The sequence below is a fragment of the Trachypithecus francoisi genome, unplaced genomic scaffold (genome assembly GCF_009764315.1).
Source record: "Trachypithecus francoisi isolate TF-2019V2 unplaced genomic scaffold, Tfra_2.0 Lachesis_group19, whole genome shotgun sequence".
Lineage (NCBI taxonomy): Eukaryota > Metazoa > Chordata > Mammalia > Primates > Cercopithecidae > Trachypithecus > Trachypithecus francoisi.
Window position 1 is genome coordinate 16683729 of NW_022681464.1, and position 15856 is coordinate 16699584.

General features: G+C 35.2%; 1 long non-coding RNA gene across 2 annotated transcripts; it reads right to left on the minus strand.

The window, feature by feature from the left end:
- Nucleotides 1-2610: 2610 nt before the first annotated feature.
- On the minus strand, nt 2611-14199 carry LOC117063961. Of its 2 annotated transcripts, XR_004429183.1 has the most exons (8): nt 14097-14199; nt 12314-12451; nt 11077-11147; nt 10147-10269; nt 9874-9994; nt 5584-5662; nt 4850-4906; nt 2611-2886 (listed from the first exon to the last, which is right to left on the minus strand). It is a non-coding gene; the product is annotated as an uncharacterized LOC117063961 (long non-coding RNA). The 2 variants fall into 2 exon arrangements; XR_004429184.1 differs by lacking the exon at nt 12314-12451 and having other exon boundaries at nt 14097-14190.
- Nucleotides 14200-15856: the final 1657 nt, after the last annotated feature.

Here is a 15856-nt window from a genome sequence, read left to right on the forward strand (position 1 = left end):
CTGGTGCTCTATAATAATGATTAAGAGTGCAACTTTTAATTCCACAGTTTTGTTTTGATTTCATTTGTTTTTGTTGTTTTCTGAAAGATATGTGTACTTGAGTGGATTCCATTACATTTGAAATACTAGTTTTCTAGTTGTGTGGTCAGTACAAGCCTCAAAAGGGTACGTGTGGCAGTGTTTTATTCACACGTAACCTCTCAGACCCACATACCACACAGCCTGTCTACCTAAATCAGCATTTATTGTTTCCATAGCTGTCTTCTGTTCTTGATGACTGTTGGTCTCTCTCCCACACTTTAACAAGGGAGTGTAGAATTATGAAAGAATGAATTTGCAGCTGACATTGAAAACAGATGTTTGATCATAGATTTTACATTCATGTTGGTGCTGGGAAGAGAAGCTTATCTTTTTATTTCAATTCATGTTAATTCAATTGTCCACATCTTTCAAATTCTTCTAAATGTCATGTGAAGAAAGAAATTATATGTAAGAGAAACAAGCCCAAACCAAATAAATATGGTCCATAGTAATAATATAATGGATCTAGTTTTCATGTGGTCTAGGAGTTCAGAAAAGGAATGAGTTGGTATAGACTTACGAATTCTAGTAATTTAAAAAGGTACAATCATAACAGTAGTTATTCAGCATGTACTCTGCAATGCATACAGTGGTGAAAAAGACAAACATGGCCCTTTCATGAGACAAATACAGAAGAAAGTGACCTGAATTAGATTTGAATAACAGGTAAGGTTGAATAATTATACCAGAGATTTAAGGGTATTACTAATATAGACAATGGTAGGATAAAAGATATTGGAATGTGAGGGAATTTTTCAGGGTCTCTGGGTAGGAAGATCTGTCTGGAAAAATAAAAGTTAACTGTGTATATGTGGGTCACACACACATTCACATTCTAATTTGCACACATACATTTATATATGTGTGTTTATGCTTGTGCTTCAATATGTAAAAGGCTTAACATTTTACATAAGAAGGCAATTTATCTGATTAATTAGTAGGTTAGGAAAACTAATCTTGAGAAATCTTCACTTGATTTTAGTGTTTTCTTCAGTGTCTGGTTGCTTATGATTTTTTTCTATTGCTACAACATTAGCAGCTTTAAGATTCCTTTTTGAAGCTAATGACCTATATGTACACAAAAATCATACAACCTAAGATGCCTTGCTATGTTTTATGGACCAGAGATTGTTTTCCTTCTCTCTCTTCTGCCTATCATGTTTGTAGAAATCAAAATAAAGGAAAAAAATATAAGCTCTCCTAGGTTACTTATCACATGTTGTCAAGGATTTGGAATTTTGTTCTGATGTACATTGTCAATCTGAGAAGCACAGTTGAGGCAAAAACTTCAATGACTGTATTATATTTCATTCAAATTCAATTTGAAAGCTCTTCTAGAAATGGTTGATCCCTTAAGTAGTTACCGTGATTATTTTAATAAAAAGTTGATATTTAAGATCTAATATTTTGGGATTGGTTTTAATTAGTTTAGAAGTGACATTCATTTATGGGACATTAAGAATTTAACCCTCCAAGGTTAAATTCTACCACTTTACAAAATTCAGAAAATCTCCAATAAAAAAAAAAAGCAGTGATTTTGTTGAACCTGGTCATCTCAATTTCAGCATTCTCCTCTTACAGATAATCTCTTTGTTTTGATTATTATTGCTTCATTTGTGCTATTTTTATATTGGTGGTCTTTCTTTAAATTCTTCTCTAGGTCTTTTGCTAACCCGTGATTCCTTGAGGTTTGTGTTCTCCATTTTCCTCTTCTCTCCTGAAACAGTTCCTTCAAACAGTCACATGGATTGTCACGGCTTCAACTCTGAACTCCAAGGAGATGACTAACAAATGTGACAACTTGTTATAATCTGACTAATTCTCTGCATCCCATTTTCTCTCTCAATCTGCCTGCTGTTACTATCTAGATGTGTGACCATCTACACAACTTCAAATAAAATTTTCTTGCAAACATTTTTCTTCCTATTTTCCAACTTTTTACTAATGAAAACTCCACTCTTTTAGTTACCTGGACTCATAGTCTCAGAGTCATATTTGATTCTCTCGTCTTTTTTGTCAAGATAAATCAATGTTATTTAAAAATCTTTCTTTTTTATATTGTTTGTTGTTGTTGTGATGTTCACATCCAATAGATTTCATTTCCTTATTTGTACTTCTACTTTAAGCCCCTAGCATCCTTTATAAAGTGATGCTACAAAGTTTGACTGATCTCTGTACTATACTCATTGGCCGTTTCACTCATGACCTTGTAAGAGATAATTCTCTTTTACATAAGACTCTACCCCAATTCTTGGTCAGGCCTGATTATGCAATAAATCGAAGTGTCTATGACTGTGAGAAAGTTTAGAATCACACTGGGAAACATCTTTGACAAATTTAGGGGATTTGCCTCATTTTACCTTTCTTTTAGTTTCCTGTTTAAATTTTCTCCACCCACTTTTGAATTTTTAAATTGTATTTAATCATGTCTTTAAAATTTCTGAAAGATTTCACAGCTCCAGATACTCCAATCATCTAACGCCTTACAACAGACCACATCAAATATTGTGGCAATAAACAAAACCTGCCATTTATTATTATGTGTCATGGTTTTGAGCGGTGAATGACTGGAACCAGTTAGGTAGTTCTTTGTCAGGGTGTCTCATGTAGTTGTAGTTAGATGATGGCTGGGGCTGCAGTTGTCTCTGAGTCGTCCTTATCACATTTTTAGCATCTGAGCTGGGAAGATGCCCATGGCTGATGGAGGAACAGCTGGAAGTCCTCAAGCATTTCTCTTTACCTCCATGTGTTTTCTCCAGCATGACAGTTTCAGGGTAGTTGGACTTCTTATGGGATGAATCAGGGCTCCAAAATTGCATATATTGAGAGAAAGTCAGGCAGAATCTGTATCACCTTTTATGACCTAAACTCATCAGTTACATAACTCAACTTCTGTACCATCCTATCAGTTGAGGCAGCCGTAAAGGCTGACTCAATTTAAAGATGAACCAATGTAGACTCCACCACTTGATGGTGGAATGGCAAGGTTCTGGAAGTTCATGTGTGATGTTAATGTTGGAAAATGCAATCTGCTATACTGGGTTAAAGTGTAACATACGTAAAAAAATTTTTTAAAATAATGTATCTTGCCACCTCCATTGTTTGTTCCTACTAACACAGCCTGCTAAAGTTTAATTTTCCTATAGCATAACATTTATCCTATAGTAATCTTCCAGTTAATAGACAAACATTCCTACTTTTATGATGTCTTTGCATCTTGTGATGAAAAGATTTCTGTGGTTAAAAATTGTTAAAACATTTAAATAGCCTTCTACACTACAGGACTTGTACATGTGCATTGTGAATGTTCAAGAAGGACAGATATCACATAAATGATTTTCACAAAAGTTTATAGAAACCTTTTTTCAGTGTCCCTATTAACATTTTTCAGTGTCTTTATTCTGTAGGATGTACTGTGGAAAGCACTGATCTATACTACCATGTCACAGTTCTGTATGTACAGAATAATCACATAATCTGCTAGTTAAGCCACACACTTTTGAGAGACTGGAGGTTGCTATTAATGATAATAGACATTAGCCATTCCAGATACCCGTGTAAGGGTCACTCTACTTAGGTGGCATTACAGGCTCTCCATGCTGGTGCCTAGCTAGCTTTACAACCTCTTTCTCTTGTCCTTAGCAGCCCATTTTTAATCTCTTGCTACTCATAGGCTTTTGGACACAGTACATACTTTTTATTCTCTGTGCCTTTGTATTTGCTTACCTCTAAAACATTTCCACTCCCATTTAGAACTTTAAGAAGTTCTCCAGTGAAAGGTAAAAACCTTTCAATGAAAAATCATACCACTTCCCCAAGGCAAACTCTGTTCCATCCTATATTACAGCCAACTATAATCTAGGCTTCCTCTTCCTTTACATTGTGAAATACATGTGTTTAGGGATAATTTTTTACAGTATTGAATTGCTAAGCATTATGCTATATCATATCCAAACTAAAGAAAGTTATGTATTTCTCCCATATTCAATACATGCAGATATGTATTGAAATGTTAGAAGTTATTTGTACTCTAACATAACTATTTAACAATGGTTTTATGGATCAACTATCAGCCTTTTCTAGTACTGGATGTCAAGGGAGATTTGAATGAAGATGTTTAAATCTTCAAAAGGGGTAGAGACACACACATGTTCTATGTTGAGTTTATGCAAGTGTTCAAAGCAACCAATCAGGTTAATAAAAATATACTGACATTACGACAATTGGCATAAAATATAGACAAATATATTGGTATTATCATAGTTTTGATTTATAGGAAGGGTAAGAAGAGAAAGGGCAAATAAGAAGGGATGGGTTAGACCATTTAGAAGTGTGACAAGAAGGAGAGGATGGACATTCATTAGACAGCAGTGACATTTCCTACCTCTCCTTCATTATCTTGATTATAGTACCTTTCATAAAGACAGTTGCTTATTTTCAAGTTGGAAAAGAGAAATATTTTCCAATGTCCTATACTCAACCTTAACTATAAGAAAACTGAAGAACAAGAATATTTATGGATGTCCACTTTCCCATTTTCCCACAAAGCTTTGGACAACCACTGTGTTTAGTTCACATATGGCTCACAAGTTTATCTTTATAATGTTGGGTCTATCTCTGAACCCCTGAATGCTGAAAAAGAGCTCACCTTTGAAAAAGAATAACGAGAATGGGAAGATTTGAGCTGCTGGAGAGCCCAATGGCAATAATGGGAGAGGATACAGGCAAGTGATAGAATCTAGAAAAGGGATAGAAAAGAAAGACTCACATAATTAAGTTGGTTTGAAGGCAGCAAAGATACTGTGGTTGCTGGGAGCCTAGAAACCTGGCAGAAATAAATACAAACATGAACAAAGTAGGAAGAGATGCAGAAAGCTAAAGAAATGAAGTTTGCGTTTTAAAAAGGATATGAGATGTTTAGTTTGAGGGAAAGAATGACCTGACTATTAGAAAGCAGGGTGAGTTTCCTTGTCAGAAACATTCAGAATTCAGTGCAAAAAAGAAAAAGCTATGAGAAATATTTGTTATAGGAGTCTTTCTATAAGGGACGTTGAGCAATATTGTTAATAATACATTGACCAGCTTTATTTATAAACAAAAGAAGTATAAAATTAACACATGATCAGTGATTATCCTGATTGTCAGAAAAAGTCAAGAGTTAAATTTCAAAGTTTCAGTCTATAGAGACAAATCTATAGGGAAAATAAACAAATTTAGTTACAAGAAAAACTATTGTTCAAATTCTCATGCACCTTTTACCCAGTCATCTGGATTCTATTTTTAATTCAGTATTAGGCCATCCTAGACACTGGATCCATAGTTTAATGGCGAAGCCTGGGACTCATAGTCCAAAAGTTTTTCAAATTCTGAAAGCTGAATCCTCTTCCTGTTTCTCTTATCACTCATGGCTGCCTGTCTCAGCAAGTTAATCCATTCCTCTATTGAAATTAGTAGTTATTTTATAATATGGTAACTATAATTATGAATTATAAGATAACTCACATATATATTTTCAAGTGAAGACAAATATCTCTGTAACCCCAGATGTGTGTCCAATGGTCTTCTCACCTGCCATCTCCTCCTAAATAATTCAAAGACATTTTAAACTCATTATGGTTAAAACTAAATTCGATAAAAATCATATGATTTCTTACCTCTCCAAATTTATATAATCTTGAAACTAGGAGTAACCCTGACACTAATAAGAAATGTTTGATACCCATATCACTTTTATCCCCTTATTTCTCTTCATACATACACCTACCACTTTTGCCCAGGTTGCATCTTTTTTTCTTTCTTTTTTTTTTTTTTTGTCTGAGACTTTTATATTAGCCACTTTACTGTTCTACCTGTATTTTTCTCTTTTCCACTTTGACTTCTCCATATTCTAGATAATTGTATTTTCAAAATGAAAATTTGAATCATATTCTTTTTCTGTTTAAAATCACTCTAATCTCATTGTTCTTAAACTCTATGTGGCATCCTGCAACTTGGCCTTCAAGACCTGGTATAACGATATCCACTTTAGGAGTTCCTCTTCAGCTTTATTGTACAGTTTAATCTACCCCACTTTTTCTGTTTCAGAGTCTGTAGTCTTCTCCTGCTCCTTTCAAGCTCCATGCCTAAACCTGCCATGCATCTCAATGTTGGCACATCTTATACCACCAACATGAAATGTTTTTCTCTGTCATCAGTCATTGTTTTCTTAACTGTTCAATTGCCATTTCTTCGAAAAAGTGTCCCTAATTTTCCAGATTGCGATCAAACAAATACTCCTGAAACTTATGAAATTAAGCACTTCAACTTTAGAGTATTGTCAATGTTACAGTCTTACATTGGTTTGTGTGGTTGATAGCATTTGTCTATTTTACTGGCATAAACATTCTATAAGACCAAGAACTCTGTTTGCTTTTGTTCATCATTGTACTCCCACTACCTCAGACTGTACTTGGCATATACTAAGCATTTTGTGAAGACTTGTTACATGGATAATTGTATTAAACAATGAATCAAAAGGTATGTCATAGCCCAGATAAACACAAGTATTGTATCTTTTTGCTCTTGCTAGAAATATGGTGAGAGCTCAGTCAATATGCATGATATTAATATAAAAAGTAATTAATTGTTGAGGTTCTTTTTCAGTAAACTTCAAAGGAATGCATTATTCCAGTGAGGATCTTCTGGACGGTCAAAGTTGATATGCAGTCAAGGGTGTCAGACTGTTTTCAAGTTATGCTATACAAATGTAGAGTGAGGAAGCAATAGAAGAAAGAAATGCAGCAGGCCAGAGTCAGTTGGCAGTAATGAGGAAAAGAGCGATTGCCAACAACTGCACTTTTCAGGGAGACAAAAATGTGATCAAAAGCATCAAAACCTCAGGGATCAAGTCAGTGTGCTTGCCAGTCAGCAGTCAAATCTTTATCCAGTGTACCGGAAACACCCCTGGCAAGGTACCAGATCCAAAGTGTATTTGGTTATGAAGTGTCTTCATTGTTATCAACCTTAGGAATGTAATGTTTCACCTGCCAATTGTCTACAAAAGTTGTTCAACAGAACATCCAAACGAAAGTCCCTGCCATCAGTCCTGAGACAGATAATGCAAACACAGATTAGGAACCCCAGAACACATATATCACTGAACTCTCTTAAGTCCCAGTTTTGTGTTAGACACTGAAATATTTTCTGGGATGTGTGTATTTGTCAGGAGGAGGGGGCAGTTGAAGGAGGGAGAATTAAAGTCCTTGTCTTTAAAGAGCTTTTTAAATCTGAGCATTAAATAATCTCGGCTTCCTTCTGAAATCTGAAGTTGACTAAGAAATTTACAAAGGGTTTACCATGCCCTATGCATTGTTATAAGTGTTTCATGTAAATTACTTAAGTTAACCTTCATGACAAATCCGTATGATAGATATCACTATCTCCTTTGAGAAAATTAGGAAACAGGGGCATTGGGAGTTTATAAAACTTGTCTGAGGTAGGAATTGAACACAATCTGTGTTACTACAAAACCTGTGTGTCAGTCACCACAGGATTTAGCCTCCAACCTCTTTGCCAACTGCAAATATAAGCTATACTATACATTTGGTGGAAATCTTGGGGAACATAATCCAAAAATAGTGGTTCTGATATATCATGTGATGCCTTACATTTATGTATTAATTCAATGGTATGCACAGAGAAAAAAAGCAAACTAAATATTTGAGTCTCATAAGATTTATCTCTGTTGATTTTCATAAACACAAGTGAAACAGATACAAACACCTTAGCTATCTATATTATTTTGCTCATGGTGGAATCTTAAGTGAAGTTTTCACAATTACCTTAGTTGATCTTGTAACTTGGCAAGCACGCATGCTATCTCAGTTTGTCTCTGAAGCAGAAATCAAACTACAGTGTAGTTAAAAAGCTATGACTACTTTCTACCAGGTTGATCTTTTTTGGACTATTTTAGTTTGAAAGTAAAAGGTGGCATGTCCCTCCTGGTCACCAACACATAGTTATTATGGGAACGGACTAGAAACCAGGTATTAGTACGTGAGATATGATAGTATAGCATTGTAGAGCTAGAGAAATAGTAATGACAAAATGATCCCATTTTGAATGATTCAGGAGGTTCACCAAGAGAAGTTTGGATACCCTATAAAATCATTATTATTTCTGGGTAACAGTGTTAGGTACCCGAAGTCTTCATTAGCTCACTGTCAATAGCCCCTGAATATGGGTCTCTAGTGAAGAACTAGAGGAGACTAGAAAAGCCATGTTTACTGAATTATCATCATCATCATCATCATCCTGCTTGATATAATTTTTTTTATCTTTTGTTAAACAAGGATCTCATGACTCAGTAAAGTGAGCTATAAGTTGTATATTAACTATGGGACCTGAATGTCCATTTGATATATTCTTCAGACACAGGGGAGTCTTTTAACTTCTTTGGTTGTCTTCATCAACGGTATTCATCACCTCAAAAGCCTTACATGCTTATTTAAATAGTTTGAATGACAAGTGATAGTGAGTCAACAATAGCTTTATTTAGGGCCTTCAGGAGTGAATTTAAAAAAATATATTCTTATCTCTCCCCACCCACTTTAGCTGCCCCATTTCTTTAATGATACATAGCCCACAATGCATTTTTCTTTGAGAAGCAGAATACCCATGATTTATAATGATATTTGTATAAGGAAGATTTAAGTCAGCGTGTGTCCTCTGCAGTGTTTGCGTTTTATACATTGTTTTTCAGTTTTGAATTTTTTTATTTTTTTGGCAGATGTTTAAGGAACATCAGACATCTGTAAGACAATAGGTAGATATTTTGTGTGTCGGGAGGGATGGGGTAGTGAAAGGGCTTCCAGTGTCCCTGAAATCACACAGCAGAGACACCCACTTATCTGCCAATGACTGACTAGCTGGCACTGTAGAGGGGGGACAGGCAGAGAGAGATAAAGTGGCTCTCACTCGATGCACTTGTACCTAAGCCTCCAAATGACACCCACAACATCCTTTCCATGCAGCAGGCTCCCTTGACATTAGAGAAAATATCACCGATACCAGCTTGCCATATGGGCATCTCCAGGCAGGGCATCTGCTGTGTGCTGTGGCGGCACATGGTGGAGACAAGAAAGGTTTAACATTTTTTATTAGTGTATGCCATAGACAGTTGAACTCCATTATAATGTCTGCAGGAAGACTCTGATCCATTCCATTATCACAGTGACAAAGAGAAAGGATGGCTCATGATTCCAGAAAGGTCAGAGAGAACTAGTATTCAGCTGTAAGCACTCAGGGTATGATGATAATAATGGGAGAAAGGCTTTAAAAGATGAAGTTTACAGTCAGATGAAAATTAACATTTAAAAAGAAAGCCTGATCTATGAGATATCCCTATTTCTCTCTATTTCTTTCTCCTAGAAATTGCTGGTTGTTAGTGCATTTATATAAAAATATGTTCTTTCTCCTTCAGAAATCCATATCTGCTCTCTGATTCTTCCCACACTGACGTATTAGAAGGAGATGCCTGTTGCTATGGGAGTGATTTCGATGTCACAAATGGAAGATAATTGTTTCATTGTGTGATTAAACAAAGGAAGGAAATGAATTGGGAAGGGAAAGCAGGTGGCTTATCTGTGTTTCTGGCTATAGGTAGCTAATTATTAATCCTTTGGCAATCCTGGGAATAACATTAATCATAAGAAAACTCCTGGGGTACAGAAGTGAATGGGGTGTGATGTGTACTTGAACCAGAATTCACATTTTACAGTGACATGTCTAAAATAGTGACTAAAAATTACTTACTTGTTTCAGAACATTATCTGCATGACTGACAATAAATTCGGACAACTGGTTGCTCCCTCCTGAAAACTTCTCTGATGAATAAAAACCTCTGTGATATGTGTTTACTCTCACTCATCTGCTTCTTTTTTTTTAACAAAAAGGGGTAAAAGGGTTATCTGAATTCATAAAGTACTTCCCCCATCATTACATGGGCTGAAGGAATAAGCGTCAGAATTACTTAGACAAATATTTCCCATCTCTTCACTTGAAGCCCTCACCCTCATCCCAGGATACCTCTTTTCATCTTTTTAATTTAATAGTCAGGAGGTACTGTGTGAAGTGAATCTAATGTTAGGTGTTTGACAGTCTGCAGCTTTAAGATGGCTGAATCAAGTCTATGTAGACTGCAGTTTCCACCTAATCAAAATAAACAAAAACATGTTAACACTCTTTGTTGCAAACAAATTAAATCTTAACATGAAGATCTCACCCTAAATCTCACCCTCATTATTTCATCTTAAATTGAACTTTCAGTATCAACCCTAATGTTACCAGCCTTTCTGGCCAGTAACCAGTTTATCTGAGTTCATCATAACCAAGGGTGCTATGCTGAACCTGACAGATATACAACTGCTGTATCCCTTTGACTTTTGTCCCATTTACTCAATAAATTCTTGATCTTACAATCCTTCTCCTCCACTCCTATAATGAGATGTCCATCCAGATAAGATGATGCTCTTACTGCTAAGATAACTGCTCAGTCCAAAGATATTAGTCCTTATTGCTCTAGAGCAATATTTAATACTATGGACCAATATCTTCTTTTCCATTTTTTTCTCCCTTATATTTGCATTAGTAGTCTCTCCTTTTACCTTTCTAGACATCTCTTGATATATTTTTTCACCATTCGTTTATTCTAACCATACTCAAAATATATGTAGGACTTTAAGTCCTTCTGTTTTTTTCTACTCTTCTCTCTACATATTTTGCAAAGAAGATGGCATTTATATGTTGCCCATCCATAGTTACATCTACCATGTATTTCCTCAAACCATGTGGACCCTCAAATCAAAATATCAAGCTCAGACATCTTGGTTATACTCTAACTTCATATATCCATCACTACCTGAGTATCACATAGGCAGGTCTGATGAAATTCAACTCCAATATGAGTTCATTAATTGAATAAGAACTTGACTTTCTCCAAGTTCAAAGCTTTCTTACCTTAGCAATCCCTTGTTTCAATGCACGGCCAACTTATGTCATGATTTGCAAAGTCCAGTTAATTTCATATTCTGCAGGGAAAAAAAAGGAAGCAAAAATAAAAAAAAGCAGAACATAACAAAAGCAGATGGCAAAAGGGCCAATTTTAAAAAGTATATTCGTAATTACATTAAATGTAAGTGGTCTAAAGTAATGGCAGAGATTGTAATACTGAATAAAAAATGTAAATTAAAGTTAATTGAAAGACACTGTAAGTAAAAGGACCTAAATAGCTTAAAAGTAAAAGGATAGAAATACATATGTCATGATAAGATTAATCAAAGGGAATTGAAGAGGCATGGTTAATATTTTGTATTTTATTTTTGAATAACATTTATATTTTATAAATATTTTATAACATATTTTCATTGGTGTTTATTTAATAGTTTAAAATTTGTCTCCTCTTTCCTTTACATATGCTCTCCTGGTGCAAAGGTATTACTAACAAAGGAAAGACTGCTTCTGTTATACAACAATAAATTTATTGAACTAAAAGTTGAGATTGACACCTGGACATTTTGGGCTCCTCATATCTCTGAATAAACAGGCAAATAAATGAGTTACTCTACTGCAGAGGTAGTTGATCCTGATTATCAGAGGAAAATTGAGTTGCTATCTATCACAAAGTAAGTTTAAGGTACAGTATGTCCAGAATATAGAAGATTCTTCAGAGCATCTTTTGGTACTGTCATTTCCTGTAATTAAAAGCAATGGAAAACTACAGTCATACAGTTTAAGCAGAATGTATAACGGCCGTAATCTTCCAGTACTAAAGATTTGGGTAACACCACCAGGCCAAGAACAAGGTACAATCATATGACCTGGTGCAGAAATAAAGGCAGTAATGATAACGAACATTTCGACTTTATTTTTTTATATCAGTATTTTTCTATTTCTTGCCCATTTGAGATAAACTTGGGAAAATAATTATTTCTTTAAAAAAAAATGCTACACTCTAAGTTTCTTTTGAAATTGTATACCCAAGTATTTTCTACATTTTTTTTAACTTTTGAATTGGGTCCATGCTATTATTGGCCTTTTCACTGTGCACTGCAATTTTTTGTGTCAATTTTTCTCTCCTACTATTGTGTTTGCTCTGGTGCAAAGGTAAATCTAACATAAAGAGTAACACAGTTACTCTTTTATTGAAGTGAGGTTTTACTAATAAAATTATGATTCATGGTCACCCTTCTGATACCTGAGCTCTTGTCTGCAATTGTTCATAATTTCTTAGGCACATCTTGCTGCCAGAGACATCAGCTCATTTCTTGAGCACAATTTCTGTTTTTGGTGTCTTAGTGTAGAGTCTTGCAAGAGGTTTTATCTGGTTCATTTTCTGCATGACAATTTTAGGAGAAAAGCACTGGGAAATAAAAGGTGAGAGGGGGATGGGACAAATAGTGTTCAATTTTCTTATCAACCTGCAATACCACAGTTAGTCCCAATCTAAATATTCCATCTCTCCTCTGGAGTTGCTGTGTGTCAGATCTTTGATATTGAAATACCAATTGTGTGACCCAAGAAAGTGAAACATCTGTGGTTAAGGACAACAATTAAAGGAGGTGTTGTGAATAGTCAGTCTAAATACTACAGTGTGAAATGGAGAAACAACAGAATCGCAACACATTGATGTGAGGAGTTGTTGGCTGCATATCTCTAAATGTAGCACTTGCCTACTCATAACCAACTTAAAAAATGGTTGCTTGTAGTAGTTTGCTAAGCAAGTTTGAAATACTTAACATTCACATACACAGGTGTGAGCACATGCACTCATACACTCACCCATACCCACCTACCCCCACACATATATATACATACACATATATGTTACATGTCATTTTCCAACATAAATTACTAAATATGAAGGTCTGTTCATAAATTACTGAATTTTTGAAGTACTATCCTTCTCTTACATTGACTCAATTGATCTTTTTAGCTAAAGGTATAAAGATCTTCCTTTTAGCCTAAGAATATTCAGGAAAAATTAAGAATAGATATAAACCTAAGTGGTTATTTAACATTAGAATTATCTGGGGAACTTCGAAAAAATATCTTTGCCTGAGCTTCACTTCTAAAGGTATAATCCAGGAATGAGTGTAGGCCTCTCAGATTATAAACCCTATTTCCTGTTCCTTTAATTTCTGGTAAAATTTAGGATAGATCTGATTCCTTCATCTCTAAGTTAAGAGGCTGGATTATGTTAAATACAGAAAAGAAATAGTTTTCACAAAGGTTAACTGTATGATTTGGAGCTCTAAATAAAACAGAACAAAACCATAAAGCATGAGGAAAAAAAACATACAGAATCCTTTCAGTGATTTTAATGGGACAAACTATCTGGAAAGAAGGATTTGACAGCCAGTATCTTAGGCAATGCACCAAAAGATGAGTTCATCAATTTTGCAATAAAATCAAGGTTATTAAGATAGAAAAATTATTAATAGAGATGAAGAAGATGTAGAGAGTATTTACATTAATGAACTGGAGGGTAAGGACATTTATGAACTGGAGGGTAAGGACATTTGAATCACATGGACTTAGGTAAAGGAAAAAAGGAGCAGACATACTATTGTTAAACTTGTATAGGCTGTCCATGCAGAAAATGGATGTTTCATGTTTTATAATCATCTCACATTTGTGATATAAAGTATGATTAGAAAGCATTAGTTTCTGCTTTCCTTTTTGAGCTAATTGAATGTCAGACAACTGCTTATACTTTCTGTCATGATTTCATACTCTAGAAGGTAGAAGATAAATATTAGAAAATTCCCAGTGGGTCTACTAAATCCTATCATTTATGCTTCTTCTCTTCCAAACACCAAGGCTGATACTGACATGAGACATGACATATCCAAGCCCTTTTGGGATCATTATATGGTTCCATCATGCCTCCCCGACTGACTGTTCATCTAAACTTATTGATGTTTTCCTGTCCTAAACACCAGTCTTCCTCATTCACATACCTTAATTCCCTCTCTTACCTCCATGAGTAAGACTGCTGGTAACAGAGTTTTGCACTACAACCCAGCGCCAAACACTACACCTCTCTGCCAATTTGGCAGCACGCATTTTTAGAATCCTCTAGAACTGTAGTTCTGCTATGATCATAATCACCTGACTTGTTGTCATAGCAATAAAGCTTAGCCTGATTGCTGGATCCCATTTCCTGTTGACATATTATCCCTAATCAAGATTGTCTGCCTGCTTGTATTTGTCCATTTCCTCATATATGTGTTCCGTTGACTTTGGGGTAACATCTCTTTGCTCAATATGTGACTTCTCTTTTACCTTCCATCTTCAGCCTAGTAGTTATTTAATCTAGGTGGTGAAATGTGCTGTGATGATCTCTGTTTGTACCTTAAAAACTCGTCAGCCTTTTTTTCTATCCATGTCTCCTAGGGGTACAACCAATTTTCCAATCTTGACCCCTTATCTGTTGACCAAGCTAAGGCAGAAACCAGCTAAATACTGGATTTAATCTTGAGCAACATAAAAGATCAGCTTTTGAAGTGAATCTGCTTTCATTCTTGGCAAAAGTTCGGAGGAGACCAACCAGAGTGGTGACAAAGTTCTTCAACATCAAGCCAAATGTAATACAAGGAATTATGGATAGTGCTTAATCTAAAATAAAGAAATTCCACATCTCCCTAAAAAGTTATTGGCTTCAAGAATGAAAACAAAAGAAGCATATTTGTCTCAATCCAAACATAGACACCAGAAAGACAAACCAGGACTATATAGCAAAGTAGCTTGCAGGATAATACATTGAAAAATGTAATTGTGCATAAATCATGCACAAAGTAGAAACCACAAATTCTGTATTTGGCAAGGCTTCCATTCCTTTGCATAATTCTTTCATTTTCATCTTGCTGCTTCCATTCTCTTTTCATCAAATAAAGCTACATAAAAGAAAGACATAAACTGTATGCAATTAAAATGAGAAAATAGCTGAAAGGAATGTATTGATAATTATGTTAAAATCTATAACATAATTTTTCTTGCATTGTTAGGCATCTACTTTGTCATGTGTTGACGTCAGCATCTCAGTTCTCTCCAACATCTGAAAGCCTTTTTTTTTTTTAAGGCAACTTCTTTTAGAGTGAACAAACTTATGTACCACTGAGTTGACAAAGGTATATCTATATCCTACAGAAAGAGACCTCAAGTAAACCTCCAGCAGCCATCTGGACTTCCATGAAAACAGAGCAATCAGTGAGAGGCAGAGCTTGGAGGAGACGGTTTCCATAGACTGAAGCAGGTGCTGAAGCAAAACTCACACTTGCAGGATTGCAAGAAGTTGACCAAAAGAAGGAAGGACATTGACAGCTATGTTTTTGTGGAGTCCTGTTTTATAGTTACAACCTTGAGTCAAGTGGGTTTGTCTGGACAGAGTGTGTTGCCTTTACTTATAGGGAAGGCACCAGACACAGATAGTCTCAGGGACATTTGTTCTAGCCTTTCAGTATCCTTTCTCTTAATTATCTCACCTCATCCATGAAGCTGGTACGTATGATTTTTCCTTTCTTTCTCAAACCTTTACAAAATTAAAGCCCTAAATCTCATTTCCACTGAGGTTTTAATGTTTCATTGTAACTTAAGATAAAACCTTTCTCTGATGTTAAAAATATTAAAGTAAGAAGCAATATGGCATGGTGCTTATGAGCAGGACTACATAGTTCTTTCTGAAGACAAATCTCAGACAAAACATTATCTCAGTGATCAGCCAGGTTAAGCAACCTTT